We start from the raw sequence: 21,883 nt of genomic DNA, 5'->3' as shown, positions 1-21,883 counted from the left end.
ATTCCAACTTGAGGCTATGTTGCCACCGCATTTCAGAAAATTCTGTCTGGACATCTCAGGAAAACTGGTAAGGAAGACCTGATTAAAGTTTATTTGCTTCAGAGAATGAAGAAATTTCCAAAGAAAGTCATCCTAAACGATAAAAATGACCCCAAAACACTGTCTTGGTTGCTGATGAAAGAACCCAAGCTGGCACTTACGTCTCATTCTTTCCTGCTGGATGCCCATCTGGTACCCAGGAAAAGAGAGGGCTTCAGGTAAAACCTCAAGGTCCTATTTCATTAAAAATCCATACAGAAAGAGACACCAACAATGTAATGTTGATACAGCTTAAAAGATTTACACACAAAACAGGAGAAAGACCTCATCCCCCACTTTGTTGCAAACCATCCTGCAGCTTGGCCACTTAGAGGGCTCTGTCACATCCCTCATGTGCCCACCAGGAGACTCCAGTGCCTGACTGAGAGAGTGGAACAACCACATGAAGACCAACTGGACATCTCACAGGCATATGTTAGAATCTCTGAAATGACCATTTCAGGGGAGCACAGACATGGTTTAAGTGGGTGTCAGTGAGAGCCTGCAAAATTTGGAACAGCACTGATAATGTGACTCTATTGTACCTACAAATTAGTGAGCCTGAGTAAACTCAGAGAACAAATAAATGACTAAGCCCCAGTCACTGTAGAGCACTTTTCCTTCACAAGATTTTACTTCAATCAAGATCAGAAGACTGTGATGTCACAGCCAACTGTAACGTATCAGGATGAAGGATAACAATGGGAAATATCTGGGTTTATTCCGGACAATGGTCTGTGACAATTATCACTTATTCTTTAGTTCTGTGGTTGCAGGAAATCAATCCAAGCAACTCCTAAGCTCCTTAAAGATTTGCTTGATTTTTTAAATATGCATTCTGGATGGCTTCTTTCAACCGTTTTAATGTCATCTTGTCCTATCATGTCTGATAAACAAAAAAATTAACTCAGGTTGACATCCTTCCTACCAGAGACATAGAGATATTGAATTATCTAAGAATGTTTCTAAATACCAGCCTTTAAATGATAACTGATCTGCAAAAAGCAAGTATTGTTTCAGACATGCCATGTCACATTTCTATCTCTTCATTCTGCATTGTGCTACATCTTGCAGTGTCAGCTAACGTAGAAAGCAGCAGAACACAACATGACAGGGTGACTTAAAATTGAATGAAAGCCACTATTCAAGCTGAGTATCCATTTTATGCCATCCATTAGGAAAAATATAAGGGCAAAGAATGAAAGGTTATTTTGAACCATTGTTTAAAATAAGCTATGCTTCTTTGAACACTTACATTAAATGATCTCTCTTCTCTGTATCTTTAGTCCATGATTTATTATTGTGAAAGCCAATTTAAAAAATAATTCCATGCCATTTCCCTAATCAACTTGCACTTATGTATGCTGTCAGCTCATCCCATAATACAGTTTTTGGCGTTAAATCATGGGCTCTTTAAAATTCTGGACTTGGAAAGAACCTGGGAGATAAGATAGATCAACCCATTTACTGCACTGATGAAGAAACAATGCCAGGATGTAAAAAGATTTGTTCAAAGTCACATTGCTTATTAGTGGCAAAGCTCCTGCTAGAACCTGCATCCCTTTTCAGTCACTGTCTCTCATTTGTATCACATAGGGCATAAGCTGCTATGAGGAGATGCAGCAAACAGAAGGGCACCTTGACATTATTTACTATAGTTTAAACAGCAGACAATTAGACCAAACATGCTCTGACTGAATTGCTATTGTATTTTCTTTTCTTGTCACATATCACTGATTTAAGAGACTTTGCTGTTTATTTAGAGTAGTCGAGAAACAAAATGCCTATGAATCTGATGAAACGTGCTAGGTAATAAACCAAAAGTAAAATTAATAGAAAGCCCAAGAACAGACCAAGAAAAGCAAGGGTATGGGCAGGGAACCTGGAGTGAGAGACATCTGATTGCTGCCTAGCTATTGCTCCCATTTCCGAGAGGAGAAACCAAGGATGAGAGTCATTAGCTTGCCCAAGGTGACCAGGAAGCATATATTTATCAAATCTTCTTTCAGCTACTTTTCCAACAGCTGCTAACTAGACCTTTCCTAATTTATTCTTAATTGCCTTTCCAATGTAAATAGCTCTTCTACTGAACCTATCAGTTCAAGTTAGGGTGAGAGAGATGATCAAAGGAAGGAAGGACAAAGAGTAAAGAGTCATATCCTAGAAAAGCACCTCTAAAGCCTGGCTGTATTGAAAGGGGCAGAAGAGGCCTGCTTAGAGGAACTTCAGGAGAACTGCAATTCTCTCATCTATCACCAAGGCCTAAAACCACAGTTGAATTGCTGCCGCGTGTTAAGGATTTTTGTTCTTTGTGCACAGATGGCCTATCCTAGAGTTTGTGTATGCTACCTTCCCATTGCTCTCATCACATATTTGACTAAATCCAGTTCTGTCTTTGCCTCCCTGCTATGCTCCCTTAGCTCTGCAACCTTCTTCCGGGACTATAATACTCATTCCCAATTTTGCTCACTTTTCAAATGTACACAAATCATTTGTTTAATAATATACTCTCCTTTCTCGAAAATGGGGACATTTATTCAATTCAGGGCTGCTTGCACTTCCCCCAATGTCTCTGCTCCCTCAAGTGCTATCCACAGTGATTCATGTCTCCCTAGGAAGTGGACATACGTGTCTAGACTTAAATATCTGAGCAGGGCTCTCTGATGATCTTTTTACATATCTTGGCCTTCCAGTTCCCTTACCAATTATTCTTCCACTCTTCCTAGTCTTAAAAGCATTCTGTCTAACCTAGGAGACAGATGCAAAAGAGGACTCAAAATAGTGGCTTTTTTTGTTGTTGTCCATTGACCTTGTACTGCCACAAGCACTAAGCACTGCAGATAATTTTAAAAGCCTCTTGTCCTCTTTGGTATTTTTTCAAAAGTCTCTGTTCTCTCTGAGTCTTAACCTTTCTGCCTCTCTTCATGCAGGTTCCTGCATGTATTTCATGTTTGTACTAGGTCATCTGCCCATCTTTTCTTTCTTTGAGCAGAGCCTTTTAAACTTAAGACAACCCAAGTGGTTGGTCCTCAGCCAACTTTAGAGACTCCATAGAGTCCACTCTTTTTATTTCATGAGGAAAGGGAACAATTTAGAATTATACCATCAGGGTTACATTTTTTGAGCCTTCTTTTTTCTCCAGAGTTATCTTGCCTTTTAGGGTCTTGGCTGTGCAGAGTCCTGAGGCAGAAGGGACCCTCACCCATTCTAGGAACCGAAAGGTGGTAAGAGGTGAGACTAAAGTGGTTAAGCCAGGGCTTAAGGGTTTTGATGCCTTAAACTTCAGACTTTTAAAGTTAGCCCTAATAATAATTAGAATGATGTCAGGGTCTCTTCTGTCTTCTGCTAAACATTGTAGGCCCATTTCATTGCCTTGCAGGGAAAGAAAGAAGAGAGCGCTCTCAGAACCCTTTGGAATAGTAAGTGTTAACATTTCTGATTGAAGCCATTGTGAGGAAAACCAATGGCTAAAGTGAGATTTGAAGTTGCCTGTGTTCTCAGGAGTCTCAATGCCCAACAGGCCCTTCAACACCAACAGCAGAGGGGCCTACAACAGATTGTGAGTTTCTACACCCCAGGAAATGAATGCAGCTAATCCAGTATGGATGGGAGGCACCCACATTTTCACATCTGCCATCCACTGAGGCTTCAATGTGCACGCAAATTTGCCCCAACTCCAAGGCTCATTTGGACCCAATGATTCATCCTGGATAATGAGATGTGCTAGGTGAGCAACAGTGCCCTGAAGACTCTGCCCACCTGTGAGTCACACCTTCTGTCACAAGGCATCGTGTGGCCTCTACTCACGACTCACCACTGCCAATCGCGGAGGTGCCAGTAAAGACAGGTGTTCCTGCTGCTCCTTTTGATGTCACAGTGCCCCCACGACTGCTGTCAGAAATCAGTGACTGAGTTTACCTCATGCCTTCTTCCTCCCATTCTCAAACTCCCCTCTTTCCAGAGCCCATTTGCTTACTGTGAAATTGGACAGGTCTCTGCATGCTCCAGAGAGGTCTCCAGATAGAGCATTCACAACTCTAGCAGCCACCACTTCAGGAAGCCACCCTGGCACCTTGGAGAGAAAACAAACTACAGGGGAGAGCTTCTGTTTCCTTTAATCTCTGTAGTTAAGCACACAGGAAAAAGACTGGGAGCATAGTTTCAATTATTGTCAGAATTTGCCATAATCTGACAACTCATTGCTTTTGCAACATTTATAATCCCAGTCCTTTGATGGGCAGGTCTGTGCCAATTTGCATGACTGCTATTTAAAGATGAAACCCAAAAGGTATACATATGCTTCAACATGGCTGCAATTTTTGCTGTTCAGAGAACACAGCAAGATAAATAACCATGCCATGAGAAATTACAGCATTATGTACTGCAATAAATATGACAAATGATAGGCCAGATATTCATTGGCTCATAACAGTTGGCAGGCATAACCATCTGTGGATCCAAAGTTCAAACTATTTGTTTTCTCTCCTACATCTGCCTTGATATTTCCCTCCTCAGCTGGATCCTCTGGCCTTTAAGGCATCCTGGACAACCTTGGGAAACCTTTGACTTTATTGGGTTTTCATTAAGAAACATAAGACTCGCAGCAAAAAAGCAAAACTCTCTATATGTATGAAAGAGATGGAAGAAAAAAAAAGAGATCTGATGTCGCTTTCTTAGTGTAGTCAGTTTTTAACTTGCAAAGAATCTGAAAGCAGGAAAAGCAAACCTAAGGATAATTAAGAAAAATGATGGTATTTGTTGCCACAGAAGAAATAAATCTTCTGTGTCTCTCGTTTATTTATTGATTAAACAAGGAACCCTACAATGGATTTAAGTTTCTGCTTTTGTCACTAGAAAGGTAACACTAAAGTCCATTATTTCATTATGTGAAATGCTAATCTATATTTCTCATTTAGAACCTAAACCCTCTGCTTGGTGGAAATCTCACAGCTTATACCACTGATAAGAGAAAGCCTAATGAGCCCTAATGTCACCACAGCAAAACTTGCCCAATTAGACCAGCTGTTCCACAGAGAAGTACATTGTGAACCTCTAATGCAGAATCTTGACAGCTTGGAGTTGAAAACTCATGCTAAGAAAAATCAGATTTTTAAAAAGGTATCTACTTCTAAGCACAGCTACTTCTTGCTCTTGATTCTCCCTACTAGGATATAGGAAAGGGTTCCATCAGAAAGGTAGGGAAAAAGTTTTTCAGGCAGTGAAGGATGCTAACAGAATTTTCTGTAATAGAAACCTTTCCCTTAGTTACTAACCCAACCTGGATTGAGACAGCTGAGCAGACAACCTGACATTCTGATTATTAGGTATTTTTTCTTCTGTATGAATGTTTTCTCTTTCAGCACTTATTAATATAAAGCAAAATGGTAACACCCAGGAGCAACTTGTTTTTCTACTCCCCTCACACACAAAACACCAAACCGAAAAGTCATCAGGGGAAATTTGGTGGGGAAAAAAAAGCACAGAATTATGAGAGCACTCTACTACCATTTCTTACCCAAGTGCTGCACCATCAAATCAATATTGTCACAGTAAGGTAAATCTATTCAGCAATATTTATTGACCAAATGTTCATTCAGTATCTTCTTTGTATACAAGAAGTAGATTCTGTGGGATGGGGGGAGGTGGAGTGGAGATGGGGGTGTCAGGGGCTAAAGATAAATCAGACAGAGTTCCACCTTTGGAAGCTTCCAGTTCATGAAGAGGAATCATTCTAGTACAAGACAGAGACATAGGGAACACGGATAGTTCTGAGGGGACCAGAGGAGAGACATGTTCAGCTTTGAGAATAGAATGAAGGAAGGTTTCAGGTGAGACCTGAAGCAAAGGTGAGACTTGAACATGCAGCTTTGAAAAAGCAGAAAGGAACAGAGGAAGGATCTCAACAAAAGCAAGAAGGTAGAAAAGTGCTCGTGAGCCAAGGAGAGTGAGTAAATGGCCAGAGTACCAGGTGCACAAACAATCCTTGAAAATCATCTATTCACAAATATTAACTGAGCACTTCTCTTAATATATGTCTGGCACTCTGGAGCACTGAGAAGACAGAAGTGAACAAAACAAGATGTCGGCTCTCACAGTTATATTCTAGCTGGGGAAGACAAACATTAAAAAAAAGTATAGTGTATTACATGGTTTAAAATTATGTAAGTATTGGAGCATAGGGGTTATAGGAAGTGTTCAGAGGAATTTCCTCAATAAAGCAACTTTGTTTCTTGAAATGGGGTCTCACTCTGTCGCCCAGGCTGGAGTGCAGTGCAGTGGCACAATAGTGGCTCACTGCAGCCTCCACCTCCCAGATTCAGGTGTTCCCTTCTGCCTCAGCCACCCGAGTAACTGGGACTACAGGCATGGGCCACCACGTCTGGCTTATTTTTCTATTTTTTGTAGAGACAGGGGCTCACTATGTTGCCCAAGCTGGTCTCAAGTTCCTAGGCTCAAGCCATCCTTCTGCCTTGGCTTCCCAAAGTCCTGTGATTACAGGCATGAGCCACTGCACCTGGCTGGTAAGATAACTTTTGAGCAGACACCTAAAGTAAGTGAAGGGTAAATTAAGTGTGTATCTTTGAGACTTATAATCCAAGCAGAGACCCTGAGGCAAGACCTGTCTAGTATGGGTGGAGAAAGAGAAGGCCAGATGGCTGGGCAAAGGTGAAGGAGGCAGGAGATGGATACCAGAGAGTTGGCCCAGGCAGAGGGTGTCCTGCCACATTCTCAGGGCTTGTCTGACAGAGTTAGAATTTGGGATTTCCTTTGGATGAGATAAGAACACTCTGGAAGGTTTAGAGCAGAGAAGTGGCATAACCTAACTACATTTTGAGATGAATACTGCAACTGCTGTGTAAAAGATAGACAAGAGATGGTAAGCATGGAATCTGAGAGTCCAGTTAGAAGACCACAGCAACAGGACAGACAAGAACAGTGCGGAAAAGAGATGATGGTGGCATGAAGAAGAAGTGAATTGTGAATGTGAATCTTCTAAGGGCAAGAAAAGGTTTAAAACAGCATTCACAGGGTGCTTATTCTTAGTTTGAATTGGCCACGTTTTCTTTATCTACAAAAGTGTAGCTTACACAGCTGCATGGTAGTTTGACCCTGACAATCATATTATTCAAAATGTACAACTATCAAAGTTAACTTCGATTCCTCTGAAGTCCCAGCTATAATATCAACCTCTGCAAGCAGGACAAGAAGTGATTGCAATGGTGTTGCAACTTATTTGACTATAGCATTAGTGACATTGTCACTGTGGACATTCTCACCCAGGACTTTGAAACTGCAGTTCTCTCCAGTCACAGCTAAAATGAGAACTAAGGTTAAAAAGCCAACTGCACTCCTTTACTCCTGTAACTGTCATTAACCATTAAAGAAAGAATGTGATCTCTTTGTATAACAGCCACTTCTGGCCGGATGGGTATACAGAGTCCGGGACCGGGCGGTGGCGGAGCCGGGGGATGGCGACAGCGGGTCAGTGGGCTGCAGGCGGGGGCCGTGGGCAAAGACTACTACCAGACGCTGGGCCTGGCCCGCGGCGCGTCAGACGAGGAGATCAAGCGGGCCTACCGCCGCCAGGCGCTGCGCTACCACCCAGACAAGAACAAGGAGCCCGGCGCTGAGGAGAAGTTCAAGGAGATCGCCGAGGCCTATGAGGTGCTCAGAGACCCGCGCAAGCGCGAGATCTTCGACCGCTACCGGGAGGAAGCCCTAAAGGGCAGCGGCCCCAGTGGCAGTAGCGGCGGTGGTGCCAATGCTACCTCTTTCAGCTACACATTCCATGGAGACCCTCTTGCCATGTTTGCTGAGTTCTTCGGTGGCAAAAATCCCTTTGACACCTTTTTTGGGCAGCGGAACGGGGAGGAAGGCATGGACATTGCTGACCCATTCTCTGGCTTCCCTATGGGAATGGGTGGCTTCACCAACATGAACTTTGGCCGCTCCCGCCCTGCCCAAGAGCCCACCCGAAAGAAGCAAGATCCCCCAGTCACCCACGACCTTCGAGTCTCCCTTGAAGAGATCTACAGCGGTTGTACCAAGAAGATGTACCAAGAAGATGAAAATCTCCCACAAGCGGCTAAACCCCGACGGAAAGAGCATTCGAAACGAAGACAAAATCTTGACCATCGAAGTGAAGAAGGGGTGGAAAGAAGGGACCAAGATCACCTTCCCCAAAGAAGGAGACCAGACCTCCAACAACATTCCAGCTGATATCGTCTTTGTTTTAAAGGACAAGCCACACAATATCTTTAAGAGAGATGGTTCTGATGTCATTTATCCTTCCAGGATCAGCCTCCCGGAGGCTCTGTGTGGCACACAGTGAACGCCCCCACTCTGGACGGCAGGACCATTCCCGTCGTGTTCAAAGATGCCATCAGGCCTGGCATGCGACGAAAAGTTCGTGGAGAAGGCCTTCCCCTCCCCAAAACGCCAGAGAAACGTGGGGACCTCATTATTGAATTGGAAGTGATCTTCCCCGAAAGGATTCCCCAGACATCAAGAACCGTACTTGAGCAGATTCTTCCAAGCTACCTGAGCTACCTAAGCTCCCCAAGGACTGACCAGGGACCTATCCAGAGCTCAAGGATTTCTGGATCTTTCTACCAGTTGTGGACCATGAGAGGGTGGGAGGGCCCAGGGAGGGCTTTTGTACTGCTGAATGTTTTCCAGAGCATATCTTACAATCTTTCAAAGTCATACACTAGACTTCGGTGGTTTTGGAGTAATAGGGCATCAGGTAGTGGGAACAGCAGGAAAAGGCATTCCAGTCTGCCCCACTGGGTCCGCAGCCCTCCCAGGATGGGCCCACATCCTCCTCCTGCAGTCCCCTCCAGGGTCAAGAGGCAGACCAGCAGCTGGACTTGATCCCTCTGAGTCCCTTTGCTTCTGGCTGGTAGATAATGTCGACCCGCTGTCTTGGTTCCCAGACCCTGTACGCTCCTCCGTTTCTGTTGTATGATCAGTTCTTGGCTTATTCTGTATTTGTCTCCCATGTCTTGCTCTTCCCCTGAAGAATTCTGTCTTCTCTTTGGCCATCTCAAATTGAGAACCTAAACTATTCCTGCAGAACTGCCTGGCTGGTGCCCACAAGCAGTACCCCTTTTTCCAGCAGCACCAAGGGAGCCAGCCTCCAGTGAGTGACTCCAGCAAGTGCAGCCACCTCTCCCTTGAGAGTCTGGGAGCCTGGACCCATCAAGGGGCCCTCCTGACCTCTGGCTCTAGTGAAGCTGAATGTCCTCACTTTGTGGGTCACACTCTTTCCATTTCTGTAAGGCAATCTTGGCACACCTGGGGCTTACCAGTGGCCCAGGTAATTTTTTGTCTCATGGACTATGGACTCTTTCAAAGGGATATGATCCTTTTGAATTTCGCACAGCCCTAGATATAATCCCTTTTCATAAAAGGGTCTTTGCTTCTGATTACAGGAGCACTGTGGAACATCTATAAATATGTTTTTATAATTCCATGTATAGTTGATGTACACTCAAATAAAACCTGTCCCCAGCAGCCACTGCTCTTTGTATAGGGCCATAATGGAATTCTGAAGAAATCTTGGGGAGGGAGGGGGAGTTGGAACAAATGTCTGTTCCCTGGAGGCCAGTCTGGTGCTCAGACCTTTAGACTTACTGTAAGTTGCCACTGCCAACATGAGACCAAAGTGTGTGACTTGTCAATGCTGCATGGCAGCATTAAAGACTGATGCTAAGCCTTAATTTAAAAAAAAAAAAAAAGCCACTTCTTTTCTTCTTTCCTGGTAAATGTGCCATAAACCTTCTCCAAGACCTTAGATAAGAAAACGTGTGGCATTATCTGTGCTTTTAGGCAGCAAAGAAAGAACAGGGAGTGACTGATGGCCATTTTCTCCCCATCACTAGTGCTGCCTAATGATCTGTTTGCTCCACAACCTTCCAGGTGACTTAGGGATACAGTTCTCCTCACTTAGTCCTGGCTCCCTCATCTTCTCCCTCACGCCTTCATGGTACCACTCTGATTTCTATATGTTTCACATCTCCTATCACAGCTTCATTTTCTTATTAACACAAGTTATCATGTCATGGGAGAGGTACTTGCATGATGGCTTGGGTATCTCAACAGTCACATGACTGATAAACTCTTAAAATCACTCAGGTAAGAACTGCTGCAGCAGATCGAATAGAATTGATAAAGAAAACCATATTTCTAAATGCCTACAGCAACCTCTAGGTCAGTTTCCTTCTCTGACTCAAAAATAAGAAAGGAAGGAAAAGAATCCACCAGCATAATGTGATGAGAAGTGCAAGGTGAAATAACAATGCAGGTCAAGCTGGCATTTGCTGTTACTAAAAGTGATGAGCTGCTATTCCTTCCCCTATAACTGCTTTTCCTCCTTCAGGAAAAATAATTCTATATCAGTTATTATCTTTCCTAAGCAATAGAGTATGAGAATTTTTTCCCACTATAAGATGATAGCCCCATTGTAAAATAAGGATGAACATTACCTCTGAGTATGACACTGTTTTTGGAAAACAACAATTATTCACATAATACCATTAACAAAAATACTTTAAAGTGGTGCTTTCCAAATTTTAATGTGCCTATGAATCACCTGAAGATCCTGCTAAAAATTAGATTCTGCTTCAGAGGGCCTGGGGTGTGGCCTAGAATTCTGCATTTTTAATAAACTCATGGGTAAAAGTCAATGTTGTCAGTCTGCCAATCACATTTTGTGTAGCAAGACATAACCATTACCTTCAGCATTATATTTTTGATTACTCTGGATTTTGTTTTGCTTCCTAGAATATGCTAGTTTTCTACTGGATTTGACTTTTGATCAGGACCATTGGTCTTCCAGTGCTTGGAAGTTCTCTGGTGACAGGCTTTAATACTCCAACTTTTTAATGACTATAGTTGGTTATGTATTATGTTTCCCAGTGTTAGCTGCATTCTTTGGCTATGATTCATGCACTACATTTGCTGTTAATATGTAATGTAAGTCACTTTGCTGATGTGTTGAAGTTGGTAATTAAATCCTTTAAAAATCCAGTAAGCAAGGGTCAGATTGCTTAAGAAATACAGGCTTTCTTTGGAAAATATCAAGGCCCTAACAATCACCTTTCAAGAGGGAAAAAAATCTATTTTACCAATTTTACTTGCTCCTTAGTAGAGCAAGAGCTATGAAAATCATGGAAGAGAACTTTGAATAAAAATACTGTTATTTTACCTTTTGATTCAGATCCTATAATTTCAAAGAAAGTCTTTGAAGATAGATTGATTTTGATAATTTTCTTCATTGCACTTAACATCACCTGGAGCCAATCAAAAGAAATCAGAAAATCTAACTCTAACATTTGGGTGTGAAGCAAAAACAACACCTTTATATTTTAAACTTCAGTGTTTCTGAAAGTGAGAGTTTGAAAGGCTGAGAGGTTGAAAGCTCTGGTTTCATCCATTCACATAAGAAAGGAACATAGTGTCTTGTCCACAGACAAATTCAAATCAGATTTGCTAAGCTGGTGGTTCTATCTGAAACCTCTCTTAAGTACAATGTGTTGATCAAGCCAAAGTGTGCCCTGTAATTTGTTTTACAGATAAGCATCCTCTAAAGTCTATGGTTGAGAATATTCTATTTCCTTGAAACCTATGCCAATTTATTTTCAAATTGCCAAGTTGGGATGGTATTTGGGTATGCAGGAGGATATATTGCGCAATTGTCATTTAACCATAGATTAAATGTCTGCATAAAAAGAATGCATTTTACGATTTTCAAATTGATGAAAGTTTTATGGGGAGATGTAATGAGAATAAGGATGTATTTTATGCAGGGGGGAATGCTATCTGGCAGTAAGAACCAAAGATGAGGATTTAAGAGTCTAGGATTGAATTGGTGGCATCACAAAAGATGCCTTTAGGCATGGATGCTCCAAGGTAGGTCAAAAGAGCATCAACTGAATCATAGATGCTTACTGCTTCCTTTGAAACCTCAAAGACTCCCTGGTTCCCAGGGTATAAGGAGAGGGCAGGATCACCTGTGTGAAGCTGGGCACATTACTGAAAGGAGCACAGCATAGAGCAGAGGTGGCATAACATGATGGTCAGAGGAATGGACTCCCCAGCTCGACTGCCTATGTTTCAATCTGCTTACTAACTGTGTGACCTTGGGGAGAGTATTTAACTTCCTTGTGCCTCAGTTTCCAAGCCATAATGAAATGAAAATAATAATAGTATCTACCCCATAGGGTTGTTACAAGGAGTGAGTAACAGTTGTATAATGCTCAGATCAGTCTCTCATGTAAGTGTGAGTGGTTTGTTTGTTAAGTAAATGAATCAATAATTAAGCAAAGTGGTTTAGATGTACATTCTCTAGACTCAGGTTGCCTAGTTTCAAATTCCAGCTCTCTGCCACTCTACTGGGCAAGTTACTAGTCTTAGGTTACTCACATAATACCATCTACTATTAAATGAGTGGTCTCGGGCAAGTTACTAGCCTATCTGAGCTTGGTTTATTCATATAGCAATATACTTTCTAAAGTTGATGTATGTTAGTTACCTACCCCATACTAGTCTTATCATTAAATTTGATAAGTATGCCATTAACTGACTGGAAAACCTTTAAGTGAGAAAAGGGCAAAGAAAGAAAACAAGACAAAAACCCTTTAACATTGCACCAGAAGTATTCTTCCAGGTTAGCCTCCACACATAAATCAACCCTCCCTGGGCACAGTCGTTCATCAATTATGACTTCACTTCACAGTGCTGTCATGCAGCCCATATTTGACTATTTAGTCCACAAAAATAATATCTTTTTACTGCATGTTTTTTAGTACACTGTACACAATGATAACACATTCCATTTATATAGCACATTAATGTTTTGTAAAGCCTTTCACATCCATTATTTTATTTAACTAGACATACTGTAAGAGGCTCATTTGTCTTTGAAGAAGCAGCATTGAGGAGGAAAATTCCAAATTTAATTTAAAACCATGTTTTTACTGCTACCAGGAGTTATCATTGAAAATAGTACTTCCATCAATGGTTCTTTTTCAGTGGCAGATGGTAGTCACTGCATCTCTGGATGTTCACTGCAGTGGACAAAGCCATCCCAACATTAAAATAATTCTTCATGTACTCCCCTCTCCTTTTTTCTGTTTCCATCTAATCTCATATCATCATATCACCCACTATTTTGAAAACATCTCTACTTAAAGGAAAAGTAAAATGTTTTCACAGATGTATTCAGAGTCTCTGCTCATCTACCACTATGGTGAATTTGTCTATAACTCCCTTTCCTTGAGCCCAACACCTGCAGATGAGGTGTGTGCTGCACCCCAACACTTGGTCAGTGTGCAGCCTAAGCATTAGTGTTACCTCAATGTTCCTCCTCTTCAGCCCATGATCCCTTTGCCCAGGATTTCCTTGTTTTATTTATTACCTGGACTTCTTTTTTACTTAACAAAAAAGTATTTTATCTCCTACTTTGAAAAGGAATCTGAGGTGTCCTAAAAACACATGAGCAAATCGGGGGTGTAAAGAGAGAAATAAGAAATGGCCTCCCCAGCTCTCCCTCTCACTGTCCTCAGCTTTACCATTGTCTTTCCCACCCATGCTCCACACTCAGACAGAGGTCACTTCATTCCAATAATCACAGCTTTTATATCACTCTGTCAAGTGAATGTAAACTTTGATTGCAGCCAACAGAGTCTTCTAAGGACTAATTTTTTTTTCTACTTTTCCTAACCCAGAATTCTCCATTTAAGGCGCATGTAGGTCTCTGGAGACCTCATGTGCCTGGTTCTTCCTTTCCTGCCCTCATAACTTTCCCAAGAAGTTTATTTTATTTATTTCACAACATTTATATCAAGGTCTTAGTCTGCTCAGTCACTGTGCCTACTACATACACATGTCCTGTTACATACATCCACATTACATACATGTAATGCATGTGTGCATTACACGATGAGCTCATTTAATCCTCAGAACAATGCTTATGGGTGCAATTATTACCCACTTCACAAATGAGAAACTAAAATAGAGAGAGGTAAAGTGATTTCCACAATTTCAAGCTGAGTGGCAGAGCCAGGATGGGCCTCTGACAACCTGAGTCTACAGTCCCGCTCTTTACCTTGCCTCCACCCTGCCTCTCTGCTTCAACCACATGGAACAGCTGCTTTCTCAGGAGCACCTAGCGCCCAACTTACTCCTCAACATGAGGATCATGACCCAACCTCTCCACAAAGCCACTGCAATGGTGTCACTCATTCTCCACATGGCAGGAGAATTATCTAAATCATCATCACCCTCAAAATGTTGTGGAAATGTATTAGTTTCAAAGACCTATTCCTTGTGATGCTTACTGATCTGTCTGAAGACCCCTATGGCTCCCCAAGGTCAGAGTACATGCTACTCTTATATTCCAAGCATCCCGTAAGCTGTTGTGTTCCTCCAACACTGGCTTCAATAGTTGGTGACCCACTAGGATTTTTTTGAAAATAATAACTTGAATTTATTGAGAATGAGTTTCATAGACCCAAGTATTTCTGCATTCAGCCTAGAAAGTAATTTTTGCGTTGATCCTCATGAACAACATCTGAACTTAGAGATGTGAATGTATTGCCTAGCTTTGGAAGGAAATAGAAATGAAATTGAAATAAAACTACAAACCAGACTTACAACAAAAAAAGGCATCTCTGAGTTTCTTCTTTTAGAGGAAAAAAAGCATAAGCCTAGTAGACAAATAATGAGGGAGACAATTTAAAAAGAAATAAAAATGCACATCTCTACTTAGTAAACATATCCTTTTCTTCCACTAATGTATAATATTAATAGTAAAACTCTAGAAAATATTGAACATTGACATAGACCTTCTGTTTCACCAGACTTTTTCATCTCCAGACTTTTGTATTGTTTTTATTATTTCATATGACCTAATAAATTACCAGTAATGTACTGACTTAAAATATTTATTATCCGGAGTACCACATGATCAGTGAAGGATGGCAAATTTCTGTCAAAATAACTCACCCCCATTGATTTTGTATGAAATCGGGCTTTGCCTTTTATTATCTGGATGAAGGAAAAAAAAAAAGTAACGAGTTCAATCCTTTTTTATTTTTCTATTTCTCCCCATCAACACCACTGCCAGAGTGTAAAATGTTTCTTAAATCCTCCCTACCTTTGCCAGTATCACACACACAAAAATGCATTATGCTATTTGAAGAGCAATTTTCTTCTCTAAATGGGTAGCAACTGAATATTAAAGCAGGTTACTTTACACTGGAAGAATACGATTTTTTTACTTCTCCAAAATTCAACATATTAAAAATGTTTAAACTTGAAACTGACCAAAAAAAATCATAATATGTTTTGACATTTAAATAGTTGATTACATTTTGGAAGATATTTTTTGTTATGGTTCCGGAGCATATGTTGGAGTTACAGTAAGTATTGTTATTTTATTTATTCCTATCAATACATGAAATTAAGTATTTTGAATATATCTATGCTAGTCCTTAATAGATGAGCATAAAGATGTAGCCTGTATCCAAAGCAAGATTGTCACTCACTAATAAACTTGTGAGGGGAAAGAAGAATATACTTCAAACACTAGGTTTTATAGACACCCTACAATGTATAACATAGTGAATGACCAAGAAACCACCACAAACAATTGAGCAAGGTAGAGCTCACTCACTGTTGGGGAAATTGGCTGCCAAGGTGCCCTTAGAAGCATAGATTTTAAAAATTAAATATTAAAAAAATAAAATATGTAAAAATGTAGTAAATATTTAACCCCTGAGTGGGCAAGAATTTCTTTTTTTTTTTTTTTTTTTTTTTTTTTTTTTTTTTTTGAGATGAAGTATTGCTCTCCCAGGCCAGAGTGCAATGGCGTGATCTCAGCCCACTGCAACCTCTGCCTCAAGAGATTCTCCTGCCTCAGCCTCCTAAGTAGCTGGGATTACAGGCACCTGCCACCATGGTGGACAAGAATTTCTAAGCAGTAGAAGAAAGCATATGAATAATGGTTAATTATTTTACTAGATAATTTTTTTTTTGAGATGGGGTCTCACCATATTGCCCAGGCTGGTTTTGGACTCCTGAACTCGTGATCCTCCCACCTTGGCCTCCCAAATTATTAGGTCTACAGGTATGAGCCACCATGCCTGGCCAATTTTCAAGTTCAAAACACCAAAAACTAACATTAGTATAATTTAATAATAAATAATATATTGGAGAAATAGTGCACAAAATTCTAGTACACAAAATGTTACATGTAATGTTATCGGAAAGCTTTCCCTTATTAAGAAAAATACTAAAACATTACCAGAAGATGTGCAAAGAACATGAACAGATATTTTATACAACAACAAATACAAGTGACCAACTAACAGAAGAAAATATTTTCTCCTTACTAATAATCTAAGAAATCATAAGTTGAAAAAATATATTTTAAAAAATATCTATTGAAAGTTTTTTTAATTAAAATATTCAATTGTGATGAAAATGTTGGGGAAAAAAGTGGTCATAAATATGGTGCCATGTGTATAACTGATGTGATCTTTCTTGAAAGTGATCAGGCAATAAAGATAAAGAACTTAAAATAAAATTAGACACTTAACCCAATAATTCTTCCCATAGGAATCTAACCAAAGGCACTAAGAAGCATTTATGTACCAGAATATTCATCATAATAGTATTTGGTAGCAAATTTTCTAACACTGAAAAAATTGTTTTTAAAATGGTTATATTCATGATAGAATATTATGCAATTATTTTTAAAATCACAAATGAGACGAGTAATGTTTTCAAATTTCAAAATCATGACTTGAAGTAATGTTTTTAGTATGTAAAAAAACAAAACTATCATGATACTACATAGTACATCACATAATCTCCATTATGTATGTTAAAAATACACATATAGAGGCATTAAAAGCCAATATTTTAATAGCTATTACCTCTTCAGTAATGAAATTATAAGTGATTTCTATATTTTTCTTTATACTTCTCAGCATTTTCTATAATGACCATGTATGATAATATTACTGTCATTGTCAGGGAAAAATAAGATCTTAGTTATGTATTTATCGATAAAAACATACTTAAAGTAGGAAGACTTACTTTCTGGAATAATTTTAAAAACAAGTCAGACTCGTGCATAAGCAAAGTAGACATTTGACTTTAGTATGACTTTAAATTTGCCAAAAACAAATTCCCACAATGATCTATCCTAGTCTTCTTATTGATCTGCAATTGTTGTTGGGGGACAAATCTCTACAGATCTCTCTTGTGTCTGCATGTCTTTATTCTCTTTGTTGGGGGTGGTGGCGGGGCAGAGGGGTATGGAGTCTCACTGTCATCCAGCCTGGAGTGTAGTGGTACAATCTCTCCACACTGCAACCTCTGCCACCAGCTCAGGTGAGCCTCCTGCCTCAGCCTCCTGAGTGTCTGGGACCACAGGCACATGCCACCTTGCCCAACTAATTTTTTCTGTATTTTTGGTAGAGACAGGATTTTGCCACATTGCCCAAGCTGGTTTTGAACATCTGAGCTCAAGTGATCCGCCTGCCTCAGCCTCTCAAAGTGCTGGGATTACAGGCATGAGCCACCACACCCAGCCTTTATTCTCAATTATCTTACCTAGTATGCTTGCTTTGTGAACAGTCTTGGAATATATAGTGTCTCTCTTGAAAACAAAGGGTATACATGCTTGCTGCCCATTATAATAGATTCCGGTTCACTAAGTTTCTGGATTACCCTGTTGTAATACAACCCACTGCATGTGCTGGTGTCACCTGGCCCTCTTTGAAACACCTTGTGAGAACTGAAACAATGAATATCTGGCTACTAGAATTGCTTTGAGTAATAAATTGTCCTCTATTTCTGACCCAGAAGTCTCTTATCTTCTTCCAGCATCCATGAAACTATGGAAAGCCAACTACTTAGTTTGCAAGTACAACAAAGTCTCAAACCCTTTACAATGCTTGACAGTTGTATGAGAGGTGAGATGTATTTAGCCACCTTTAAAAGTTTGTTTTCTATTAATATATGCATACATTCAGGAGGGATAGGACTTAAGCTTTATCAATCATTTATAATTTATTATGTGAAAGAATTTATACAAATTTTAATAAAAACGAGTTTAGATAGGGGAGAATATGAACTTTCACCCTTAGCAATTGAGCTCAGTAGATACTGGTACACAAAACAGGAAAGTGAATTCTCTTCAACGGGAAGTGGGTAGAAGCAGGCAACCAGTGAATAGAGTGACCATGTAATTCATGGTCACTTCAGAGTATAACAGGATGTTACTGAACAATAAATTAAATAAAGAGTAGTAAATTTATAGCATACAATAAATGACAAAACCACTGTAACAAGAATATTCAAGCTACCCTAGAACCCCATTGCAGAACTGCTTGGTTCTACCTAGTTTCTCACACCTAGAGGTTCTGTACCCTGACTCAAAAGAGCATCTTCATCCAATAGTACAACAGCACAGTGCTAAGCTCAGTAACAGGTTGATTGTCAAATGTAGAAATTTCATATGGCATAGCACATAGACTGGGGAGGTTTTTTTTTTTTTTTTGTATTCTTTGATAGGATATTTTAGTACTAGCCACAGTTTGGATTTTTTTAAAGAGGGAAAATATGATGTGCTTTTGAGTGAAAATTTTCTCTAGTGGAGAAATTTATAAGGAAAAGTAGAAGGGTCTACTTGCAAGCAAACCCAGTTCCATCTCTGTTTTCAGGAGCTAAATACTTTCTGCAGCACACAGCCTCCACTTGGGGAGCCACTGGGTCATGCCTATTATGATCTCCAGCTTGGCATTAACCAAGATTGATGTTAAACTTGATTCCCATGTAAATGCTCTTGCTACCCCAGAGATGCTTTTTAGTTAAGTTGTTGTCTAAAAGAAAAAATATACATAGACTGATTTTTTTCTAAAAAATTCTCCAAAATATAAAATTCAAATAAGTTAAAAAAAAGTAGCTGATTCAAATGCTTTGTACCAAAGAGAAGAATCATATCATTATTAAGTGGTGACAAGTGGATAAAAAGAGAACCACACACTCGAAGACTGCAAATTTCAACTCTTGAAAATTCCACAGGTACTTCACCTCTCTGTAATCTCCAAATTAGGGAACATGTGGTCAGTACTGCTCAGAGAACTCTATACTTCAGAAAAACTAATATGTAAAAGCAAGTTTAATATTGATGAAAATGACCTTTATTTGGATATGGAAATATTAACTCACGAGGCCAGAGTCTATTAAGGAATGTTGAAAACATTCTTGTGTGTTGTTTGTATTGTTTTAACTGTAGTGCTTTATTTGCATTAATCTTGGAAAAAAGCCCATTATGATGCTGGATTTCCCTAACTCTTTTCTCTCCTTGAAGAGAAAAAAAAAAAAAAACAGAAAGAAAATAGGAAAAGCTCCTGAATTCTTACATGGTGTGTGAATCCACTTAACACAATTATAATGCCCAATTAATCTTAGCAACATGAGTGATGAATCATTTCTCCAGGTGTCTCTTCAAAATAAAGTAAATTTAGTTCCAACATTTGACTATTGTTTTAAACCAACCGTAAGCCTGCCATATTAATGAGGAAGCTAATAACTGAACTCCAATCCATATTCAAAAATGCTCTCTCCCTGGGTGCCCACATAACAGCACCCTGACTACCCTGGATACTAATTTTTTTTTAGGTAATACAAGAAACAATGACTGAATTCCATCATTCGTGTCCCTTTTTATAGCTTGATTTGATGGTATCTCCTGCCATCTACTGATAGATAAAAAAGATAAAAACAACTTTTCTGAATCATTTGGCCATTATACCATAGACAATCAACTGCCATCTTTTGCTTGAATGTGAAAAATAACCTAATAAATCAGGATTTTCACATACATAAACTAGCGATAGTTTTGCTTCTAGTGGAAAACCTTTGGTTGTAGACACATTTTACATTTGAAAGCATTATCATATAGGAAAAATATCAGCTTTGGAGTCACAGACTCTAGTTGACCCCTCATCCAAGAGCACAGACTCATGTTCTCAGCTTAATTTTCTTATTCTAAAATAAAAGTGGGGTTTCCACTGGAGACGTAAAGAAGATAAAAAAAAGTAGGGGTCAAGGTAAGAGGGATACTTCCTCCCACCTCCAAGATGCTCTAAGTTTCACAGGACGCTTGACTTCTTGATAAATACAGTTGCAAAGAACAGGTCATTCACAGGTTTACAGCTGACTCAATTAGCAGCTCAGAGCGCCACCCGTTGGTCATAGAGTCCTCATCTCCCTCTGCAGAAGGCTCCTCTCTGTCTTGTCTGTTTACATCTAAACACTGCACTTCCTGCCTATCCCCAATGAGCAACACCTTTAGGAGCTGTCTGCAGCCCCTCCTCATGTTGACACAGCTACCTTCACCATGAAAGACTCCTTTGCACTTGCACAGAAAGTCAGCATGTGAGTAGCCATTAAGCTGTTGCATTTTAATGATTTTGCCAGCTACGCTGCAGCTGACTTCAACTCCCAACTCAGCCATAGATATGTTTGATTGTTTTTCTAACCTTTGAAGAGCAGTCGGTCCAACGAATTCATACTTATCTGAGGATCACTTATATGGCAACTTCAAATGTCTAGGACCCCACTGAGAACCAAAGATGGACACACAAAAAAACCCATGAAATGTGGTTAAAGGTCTCCAAGAAGGCGAAACACATGTCACCAAACTCATTCACTAAAGTTCATGCAATTGACAAGAGAGGTTCTTCTGCCCCGTTCAAAGACATATATTATCAATATAAATAAATTTCTAAAGTTAGCCATGTTGGATTTTTAGCCATGGCCATTGAGAAGCAGCAAATTAAACAGCAGAATAAAGTCTATTAGAGATAGTGGCAGCCATGAGAAGTGACAGCCAAGCATCTGACAGTAAATAGAAAAATGAAAATGCTACATACACTATCTTAACTAAATCTTTTACGAAAGCAAAATGTGTAATTCATGTAGAAAGATTAGTATTAAAATTTGTTAAGGCCAGGTGTGGTGGCTCATGCCTATAATCTCAGCACTTTAGGAGGCCAAGGTGGGCAGATCACTTTGAGCTCATGAATTGAAGACCAGCACGGGCAACAAGGCAAAACCCCATCTCTACAAAAACATACAAAAAATTAGCCAGGTGTACTGGCTCATGCCTGTAATTCCAGCTACTAGGGAGGCTGAGGCAGGAGAATCGCTTGAGCCCAGGAAGTAGAGGTTGCAGTGAGCTGAGACCATGCCACTGCACTCCAGCCTGGGCAACAGAGTGAGATCCTGTCTTAAAAAACAATGATAGAAAGAAATCGGTTAAAGTAAAAAGTGGCCAGAGGCATTAAAAGTATTTGTTTTAGATAAGAAAAATTTACTATGGCCAGGCACAGTGGCTCACACCTGTAATCCCAGCACTTTGGGAGTCCAAGGCGGGCAGATCACTTGAGGTCAGGGGTTCGAGACCAGCCTAGCCAAATCCCATCTCTACTAAAAATACAGAAATTAGCCGGTGTGGTGGCAGGTGCCTGTAATCCCAGCTACACACGGGGCTGAGGCAGGAGAATCACTTGCACCTGGGAGGCAGAGGTTGCAGTGTGCTGAGATCATACCACTGCACTCCAGCCTGGGCAACAGAGCAAGACTCTGTCTCAAAATAAATAAATAAATAAAAGAAAATTTTACTGTGTAGACTTTCTTGTTTCTGAATGATTTTAGGAAGATGAAATATTCCAATAGAATTAAAAAGGGTGTTGACACAGCTAGGTTCTTCCATGACCAAGGT

At 40.1% G+C, this 21,883-nt stretch overlaps 1 pseudogene; it reads left to right on the top strand.

The window, feature by feature from the left end:
* Positions 1–7,503: 7,503 nt before the first annotated feature.
* LOC101138416 (dnaJ homolog subfamily B member 1-like) lies at positions 7,504–8,952 on the top strand (annotated as a pseudogene).
* Positions 8,953–21,883: the final 12,931 nt, after the last annotated feature.

The sequence above is a fragment of the Gorilla gorilla genome, chromosome 11 (assembly GCF_029281585.2).
Source record: "Gorilla gorilla gorilla isolate KB3781 chromosome 11, NHGRI_mGorGor1-v2.1_pri, whole genome shotgun sequence".
Classification (NCBI taxonomy): Eukaryota; Metazoa; Chordata; class Mammalia; order Primates; family Hominidae; genus Gorilla; species Gorilla gorilla.
Note: the sequence above shows the minus strand (reverse complement) of the source record. Positions and strands in the feature narration are given on the sequence as shown.